Source organism: Anopheles coustani (genome assembly GCF_943734705.1).
Source record: "Anopheles coustani chromosome X unlocalized genomic scaffold, idAnoCousDA_361_x.2 X_unloc_57, whole genome shotgun sequence".
NCBI classification, from domain to species: Eukaryota; Metazoa; Arthropoda; class Insecta; order Diptera; family Culicidae; genus Anopheles; species Anopheles coustani.
In genome coordinates this window covers 5,978-15,000 of record NW_026525167.1, presented here as the reverse complement: position 1 = coordinate 15,000, position 9,023 = coordinate 5,978, and the positions used below count along the sequence as shown (strand labels likewise).

At 48.0% G+C, this 9,023-nt stretch overlaps 1 non-coding gene across 1 annotated transcript in view; it reads right to left on the bottom strand.

Moving 5' to 3' along the window:
• Positions 1-111, bottom strand: part of LOC131270762 (5.8S ribosomal RNA) — a 155-nt gene extending 44 nt beyond the window's left edge. Inside the window, exon 1 of the ribosomal RNA XR_009179778.1 lies at positions 1-111. This exon is cut by the window's left edge and continues 44 nt beyond it. This is a non-coding gene — a ribosomal RNA (5.8S ribosomal RNA).
• Positions 112-9,023: the final 8,912 nt, after the last annotated feature.

Below are 9,023 nucleotides of genomic sequence, written 5' to 3'. Positions count from 1 at the left end.
CAATATGCGTTCAACTTATCAATGTTCATGTGTCCTGCAGTTCACATTATGACGCGCAGTTAGCTGCGGTCTTCATCGATCCATGAGCCGAGTGATCCACTGCCGAGGGTGACTAACTTGCGTAAGCCGCCGCTGTGCGCGTATACCCGTTCCCCGTAGGGAGGAGCAAGCCGCCGCTTAGAGACGAAGCATAAAGTGTCCTCATTCCACATAGGGCAAGCTGGATGAATCCATTTTACTCAGGACGGCCGAAGCGGCGTGGACCAGGGGAGAACTGAACCTTATACTTCACACCACAGTAAGTCTACGTGTCCTCTTCCACATAGGGCAAGCTAGAACTAACTATCTTACCCAGGACTGCCGGAGCAGCGTGGACCAGGGGAGGAACACACTTTTCATGGAAACGTAAGGCATCCATGACTGCCATAACGTAAGCCGCCGCTGTGCGCGTATACCCATTCCCCGTAGGGAGGAGCAAGCCGCCGCTTAGAGACGAAGCATAAAGTGTCCTCATTCCACATAGGGCAAGCTGGATGAATCCATTTTACCCAGGACGGCCGAAGCGGCGTGGACCAGGGGAGAACTGAACTTTATACTTCACACCACAGTAAGTCTACGTGTCCTCTTCCACATAGGGCAAGCTAGAACTAACTATCTTACCCAGGACTGCCGAAGCAGCGTGGACCAGGGGAGGAACACACTTTTCATAGAAACGTAAGGCATCCATGACTGCCATAGTGCGTAAGCCGCCGCTGTGCGCGTAAACCCGTTCCCCGTAGGGAGGAGTCAAGCCGCCGCTTAGAGACGAAGTATTAAGTGTCCTCTTCCACATAGGGCAAGCTAGAATGAACTATCTTACCCAGGACCGCCGAAGCAGCGTGGACCAGGGGAGAACTGATCTTTATACTTCACACCACAGTATTGAGTAATGTGCCCTCTTCCACATAGGGCAAGCTGGAATGTTCCATTTTACCCAGGACGGCCGAAGCGGCGTGGACCAGTGGAGGACTACACAATCATGAGGTTTGATATCGACTTGTGTGTTTCAATAGGGTACCGATGGTATGTTTTGAACCGATTTGATTTAGCCATTCTGAAGTCATCACTTGGTTGAAGCGCTGAACTAGGGAGGGGCATCGTTTACATATATATTGGTTTTCGCATGCTCTACTAGGTTAATGTCATAGGGTTGGCTATCGAGCATGCCCAAGTGATGACTTGATTGTGTGCTTGCTTGAATTCTTCACATTTCATACCATCGGTTAGTTGTCGAATCATTCCTCGATCATAACCTTCGTTCTTGGTTCATGTATGCTCTCTTCCACATAGGGCAAGCTAGAATTAACTATCTTACCCAGGACCGCCGAAGCAGCGTGGACCAGGGGAGAACTATACTTTGTCTTGTATGCCCTCTTCCACATAGGGCAAGCTAGAATTAACTATCTTACCCAGGACTGCAAAGCAGCGTGGACCAGTGGAGGACTATACTTTGTTCATTACACCACAGTATTAAGTATGGTGTCCTCTTCCACCATAGGGCAAGCTAGAACTAACTATCTTACCCAGGACCGCCGAAGCAGTGTGGACCAGGGGAGGACTATACTTTATACTTCACACACTAGCCATACTGAAGTCATCACTTGGTTGAAGCGCTGAACTACGGCGGGGTAATCGTTTACAGGTTAATATCATATAGCTGCATGCTCATTAGTAGATAATGGAATATTGTATGGCAATATGAGCATGCCCAAGTGATGACTTTGTTTCAAGCTCAACAGGTAGGGTATTGAGTCCTCTTCCACATAGGGCAAGCTAGAATGAACTATCTTACCCAGGACCGCCGGAGCAGCGTGGACCAGTGGAGGACTCTATACTTTATACTTCACACCACAGTATTGAGTACGACTTGCATAAAGCCCCTAATGAGAACCACGAGGGCTCTCTCAATGTAGAACCACGAGGGCTCTAGTACCGATTCTCTCGGTACGGCTTGGTCCGTGTTCCTTTATGCTTGTACTCGCGAAAAGTCTCAACCCGGAGGTCTTGACTTTGTATTGTCATAGTTGGACTACGACGGGGCATCCGACCATTGCTGATCGAACACCCCTGATTCACCATCTTTCGGGTAGGCGGTACGCGTACCTCCGGACGCGGAAGTCTCAACCCGGAGGTCTTGACTTTGATTGTCATAGTTGGACTACGACGGGGCATCCGACCATTGCTGATCGAACACCCCTGATTCACCATCTTTCGGGTAGGCGGTACGCGTACCTCCGGACGCGGAAGTCTCAACCCGGAGGTCTTGACTTTGATTGTCATAGTTGGACTACGACGGGGCATCCGACCATTGCTGATCGAACACCCCTGATTCACCATCTTTCGGGTAGGCGGTGCGCGCACCTCCGACGCGGAAGTCTCAACCCGGAGGTCTTGACTTTGTATTGTCATAGTTGGACTACGACGGGGTATCCGACTCATCGAATACCCCAGAAGCACACCATCTTTCGGGTAGGCGGTACGCGTACCTCCGGACGCGGAAAGTCTCAACCCGGAGGTCTTGACTTTGGTTGTCATAGTTGGACTATGACGGGGCATCCGACCATTGCTGATCGAACACCCCTGTTACACCATCTTTCGGATAGGCGGTGCGCGACACCACCGACGCGGAAAGTCTCAACCCGGAGGTCTTGACTTTGTATTGTTGGATAGTCCTCTTCCACTATAGGGCAAGCTGGAAATATTCCATTTTACCCAGGACTGCCGAGGCAGCGTGGACCAGGGGAGAACTTCACGGAATCTTCAGGCATCCATGATTGCCATAGTGCGTAAGCCGCCGCTGTGTGCGTCAACTCGTTCCCCGTGAGGAGGAGTCTAGCCGCCGCTAAAAGACGAAGCATTAAGTGTCCTCATTCCACTATAGGGCAAGCTAGAATTAACTATCTTACCCAGGACCGCCGAAGCAGCGTGGACCAGGCGAGGACTACTTTATACTTCACACCACAGTATTGAGTACGACTTGCATAAAGCCCCTAATGAGAACCACGAGGGCTCTCTCAATGTAGAACCACGAGGGCTCTAGTACCGATTCTCTCGGTACGGCTTGGTCCGTGTTCCTTTATGCTTGTACTCGCGGAAAGTCTCAACCCGGAGGTCTTGACTTTGATTGTCATAGTTGGACTACGACGGGGAATCCGACCATTGCTGACCGAACACCCCTGATTCATCATCTTTCGGATAGGAGGTGCGCCCACCTCCGACGCGGAAGTCTCAACCCGGAGGTTCGGACTTAGAGTTTTTCCCATTTAAAAGTTTTTCTCTTAGCCATACTGAAGTCATCACTTGGTGAACGATTGAACTAGGGCGGGTTAATCGTTTATAGGTATCATGTGGTTTGCATGCTCTCTTAGGTTAAGGTCATGTGGTTGGCTATCGAGCATGCCCAAGTGATGACTTTGTTTCACGCTTGCTTGATTTCTTCATGATTCCCTGTTATATAGTGTAATCATTCGAGAACAGGGAATCTTTGGTTTTGCTCAACAGGTATTGGATGTCAACTTGGTATCTAGATCGCATTAAGTCTCAACCCTTAGGTTCGGACTTGTATAGTGACATCTTGTTACGGTCTTGAGTCTCAACCCGCAGGTTCGGACTACCTAGTGTTTGATCGAATATAATATGGCAACTTGTGCCTAAGTCTCAACCCGCAGGTTCGGACTTCTGTTTATTTGGCCAATGTATGTATAAGGCAACTTGTGCCTAAGTCTCAACCCGCAGGTTCGGACTTGTGTATTTGTTCGAAGTCATGTATAAGGCAACGTGTGCCTAAGTCTCAACCCGCAGGTTCGGACTTGTTAGTGTTTCGTCAACTTTCATATGGCAACTTGTGCCTAAGTCTCAACCCGCAGGTTCGGACTTGTGTATTTGTTCGAAGTCATGTATAAGGCAACTTGTGCCTAAGTCTCAACCCGCAGGTTCGGACTTGTGTATTTGTTCGAAGTCATGTATAAGGCAACGTGTGCCTAAGTCTCAACCCGCAGGTTCGGACTTGTTAGTGTTACGTCAATTATCATATGGCAACTTGTGCCGAAGTCTCAACCCGCAGGTTCGGACTTCTATAGTGTTTCGTCAATTATCATATGGCAACTTGTGCCGAAGTCTCAACCCGCAGGTTCGGACTTCTGGAAGGATCACTTGGCCACTAATGATCCTTCCGCAGGTTCACCTACGGAAACCTTGTTACGACTTTTACTTCCTCTAAATCATCAAGTTCGGTCAACTTCGATAAAGCAGACGCGGTTCACGAGGATCCAGCGAACGATCATCTCCAAAGACCTCACTAAATAATCCATCGGTAGTAGCGACGGGCGGTGTGTACAAAGGGCAGGGACGTATTCAACGCTGGCTGATGACCAGCACTTACTAGAAGTTCCGAGTTCATATGGACCATTGCAATCCATAATCCCTACTAAGTGAGTATTTGAGTGATTTCCCGTTCCTCTCGGAATAGGAGACACGCTGCTACCCACATTGTAGCACGCGTGTAGCCCAGAACATCTAAGGGCATCACGGACCTGTTATCGCTCGATCTCATTTTGCTAAACACAAATTGTCCTGCTAAGCAGCGTACCGTAAGTGCACTTGCGCACACGAACAGCGAAGGTGTCAGGTCATACTCCACCGAAAGGTCCTAACCCGTTCCAATCGGCATCGACGCATTAACGCTGACTGCGTTCTAGTTAGCATATGTGAGTCACGTTCGTTATCGGAATTAACCAGACAAATCAATCCACGAACTAAGAACGGCCATGCACCACTACCCTTAAATTTGAGAAAGAGCTATTAATCTGTCTCACCTCCATAAGTTCGGACCTGGTAAGTTTTCCCGTGTTGAGTCAAATTGAACCGCAAGCTCCATTTCATTGTGGTGCCCTTCCGTCAATTCCTTTAAGTTTCAACTTTGCAACCATACTTCCCCCGGAACCTGACTTTGGTTTCCCGGAAGCTACTGAGAGCACCTGGTTGTAGCGTCTCCCAATTGCTAGTTGGCATCGTTTACGGTTAGAACTAGGGCGGTATCTAATCGCCTTCGATCCTCTAACTTTCGTTCTTGATTAAAGAAAGCATCCTTGACAAATGCCTTCGCTTTAGTTAGTCTTACGACGGTCTACGAATTTCACCTCTCGCGCCGTAATACTAGTGTCCCCAACTACTTCTGTTAATCATTACCTCCGGTCTGAGTACAAACCAATGAAAGATTAGACCAAGGTCGTATTCCATTATTCCATGCAAGATTATTCTAGGGCGTTTGGGCACCCTGCTTTAAGCACTCTAATTTGTTCAAGGTAAACGTGAGCGGTCGAGCTCTATGTTACACTTGCACCCGTTGAAGGGCACACCATGACACAGACTTGGTGCCCTACCACACCATTGAGTCGCAACCAGATTCCGACTTGGCCCACCGACCACGGGTTGACCGGGTCGGCGGAGCCGGACTGTGTTGGACAAGTATCAACTTCGAACGTTTTAACCGCAACAATTTTAATATACGCTAGTGGAGCTGGAATTACCGCGGCTGCTGGCACCAGACTTGCCCTCCACTTGATCCTCGTAGAAGGATTTATGCTCTACTCATTCCAATTATGAAACATCATTAAAGAGTTTCATATTGTTATTTCTCGTCACTACCTCCCCGTCCCGGGATTGGGTAATTTACGCGCCTGCTGCCTTCCTTGGATGTGGTAGCCATTTCTCAGGCTCCCTCTCCGGAATCGAACCCTGATTCCCCGTTACCCGTTGCAACCATGGTAGTCCTCTATACTACCATCCATAGTTGATAGGGCAGATATTTGCGAGATCTGTCGTCGGTGCGAGACCATACGATCAGCATCATTATCCAGACTTCAACTCAATGACACGGAGAACCCGCGATTGGTTTGACTAATAAGTGCACCAGTTCCCGCGAGGGTCCTGGCATGTTGCATGTATTAGCTCTAGATTTTCCACAGTTATCCAAGTAACTAGGTTGATGATCTCGTAAATTATAGCTGTTATACTGAGCCTTATGCGGTTTCACATTAAATCTGTTTGTACTTAGACATGCATGGCTTAACCTTTGAGACGAGCGTATATTACTGGTAGGATCAACCAGAATTCCGACTTTGCGTTCGAATGTTCATTGTCCCATTGCACCCGGAGGAGCAAACACCACGTTCTATATGTTGTCAAGTCCGGTAGCACACGGGAGGCGAGCCCCCGTGCGAACCTCATTGCCCTCGTATCACACACACCCGATGCACCGGACAGGCACTTGAGCGGCATTCGACTCCGCTAAGCGCTCGTGCGCCCGATTGTGCATGCGCTGACGGGGCCTTCATACCCCTACCACAGCGACCTTATGCCAAACTTCCATGAATACTTAGGTGAGCTGACAAGGGCCTTCATTTCCCTACCATCAACTAAAGGACACGCTAGGCGCGTCCGATCATTGCAACTGCGGGGCTTTCATACCCCAATCACCACAGTACGCAATTCACCAGAGTTTAATCACAACCCCCCCGGACATGGCACACTATTAACTTGCAACAAAACTTAGTGTGTGCCGGGCACATCGGTTCCACAAAATCATTCCCGATGTACCCCAATTGGGGTTGTGAACGCATCCATGGTCCTCTGACACACCCAACCAAGCGTGGATACTACATACCTCAAACACCCAGTACACTAACAGACAAATCAATATATGGTTGCTTTCCCCCAGACATTTGCCAATCACTTGGCACCCGGACGGGAACTCGCTCCTGATTGCGCCAATGCCACCCATTTGCCAAGAGCGAGTTCTGTATGTAGATTTCATTTGGAAAGACAACCGTGTACTGGATATTCTATCCGACGATTACAGATGACGAGTACGAGACTCGACTACACTCACGGATAATACATTTTGGGTCGAGATTGCTTTCGGGGTTTTCGATTGGTCTTGCGCTTGTAAACGTATAACTTTGACTTGTGGTAACTTCGGTATGTTAGTCGATCACGTGGATGTGAACTGGTTAGGGTGAGCAATATGTTCACTTGCACTCTGGGTAGGAATAGGTGAGCGCTATAGGTTAAGATCATTGTATGGTTCCATCGTGATGACTTTCGCTAGATAGTAGGATGTTTGGATAGTTATAACGTTTTTGGCCATTTGTTCATAGTGTTCAGTCCATTGAGGAATTCGATTGGTCTTTGCTTCACACACGTGGTCGATCACTTGGATGTGAACTAGGGTGAGAATAAGGTGTTCACTAGTGCTCTTAGGTTTTGGATCAGTACTGAGCACTTGATTGGTTTCGCATAATATGTATCCATAGTGATGACTCTTTCCAGCTTAAGATTTCGTTACCGGTTTCGAATCCTCCCCACGTTCGCTTTTACTTGGTTAGGTTTTCGAGTGTAGATTTGAAAGCAATCTCATGTATGTATCCCATCTGATATAAGCCACTGACAGTTCATGTCACCTCGTTCAACTCTCGCTGGGTCACAGAAGTATGTTACTGCGCCCATTATCCCTACTCGGATAGGTTCGGTTCGTTCGTTTTATACTACGGTGAGTAAACTCAATTTGTGCATCGCATAGCCATGGAAAGCAAGCTTTCGCGGGCCTCTTCGACTGTTTTGATACGAGCTGTGCCCGTGATGCTTGTCATCCCAGGATACTAGACCCCTTTGGACGACCGCATGACCATCAGAAAGTAAATTCCACGTTCGATTTGGGGTGTGAACCCCGAACATAAAGTCTTTGTGTAGAACCACGAGGGCTCTATAGTACCGATTCTCTCGGTACGCTTGGTCCGTGTTCCTTTATGTTCGTACTCTTGTGAATAAGATTCACGTTCGTTTTGGGATATTTGCTACTGTCACCGTTTGAGTACTATGGGGCTTGAACCCCTAACATAAAGTCTTTGTGTAGAACCACGAGGGTTCTATAGTACCGATTCTCTCGGTACGCTTGGTCCGTGTTCCTTTATGTTCGTACTCTTGTGTGTATAATATTCATGTTCGGTTTGGGATATTTGCTACTTTCACCAGGGTCCCGTTCTTCATACAAGTCTGCCTTGCTAATGTGGTAACTTTATAGTGTAGTTCTGACATCCCAATTTTGGGACTTAGCCGATTTTTCGTATATTTCCATATGACCCATAGGGTCCCTTTCTTCATACAAGCTTGCCTAGGGCGATCGGTCAAAACTTGTCTTACTATTCGATTGGTCTTCGCAGTTTCACCCTAGGCAATTCGCCTAGGTCTGTCTTCTTGAGGAGGCCAAAACCCGAAATAAGGAGGTCTGGCCGACCCTGAAACCTCCCCTGTCTTAACTACACTAACCCGATTTTTCAGGGTCCTCACCGTCATACAACTTTCCCTAGGTCACTTATACTCTTGACTTAGGCCATCTGACTTGGTCCGTGTTTCTTCCTAGGGTTCACCTAGGTACTTTGCCTTGCTTGATGTGGTAACTTTTTAGTGTAGTTCTGACATCCCAATTTTGGGACTTAGCCGATTTTTCATGAATTTCCATATGACCCTAAGGGTCCCTTTCTTCATACAAGCTTGCCTAGGGCGATCGGTCAAAACTTGTCTTACTATTCGATTGGTCTTCGCAGTTTCACCCTAGGCAATTCGCCTAGGTCTGTCTTCTTGAGGAGGCCAAAACCCGAAATAAGGAGGTCCAGCCGACCCTGAAACCTCCCCTGTCTTAACTACACTAACCCGATTTTTCAGGGTCCTCAGCGCCATACAACTTTGCCTAGGTCACTTATACTCTTGACTTAGGCCATCTGACTTGGTCCGTGTTTCTTCCTAGGGTTCACCTAGGTACTTTGCCTTGCTTGATGTGGTAACTTTATAGTGTAGTTCTGACATCCCAATTTTGGGACTTAGCCGATTTTTCATGAATTTCCATATGACCCTAAGGGTCCCTTTCTTCATACAAGCTTGCCTAGGGCGATCGGTCAAAACTTGTCTTACTATTCGATTGGTCTTCG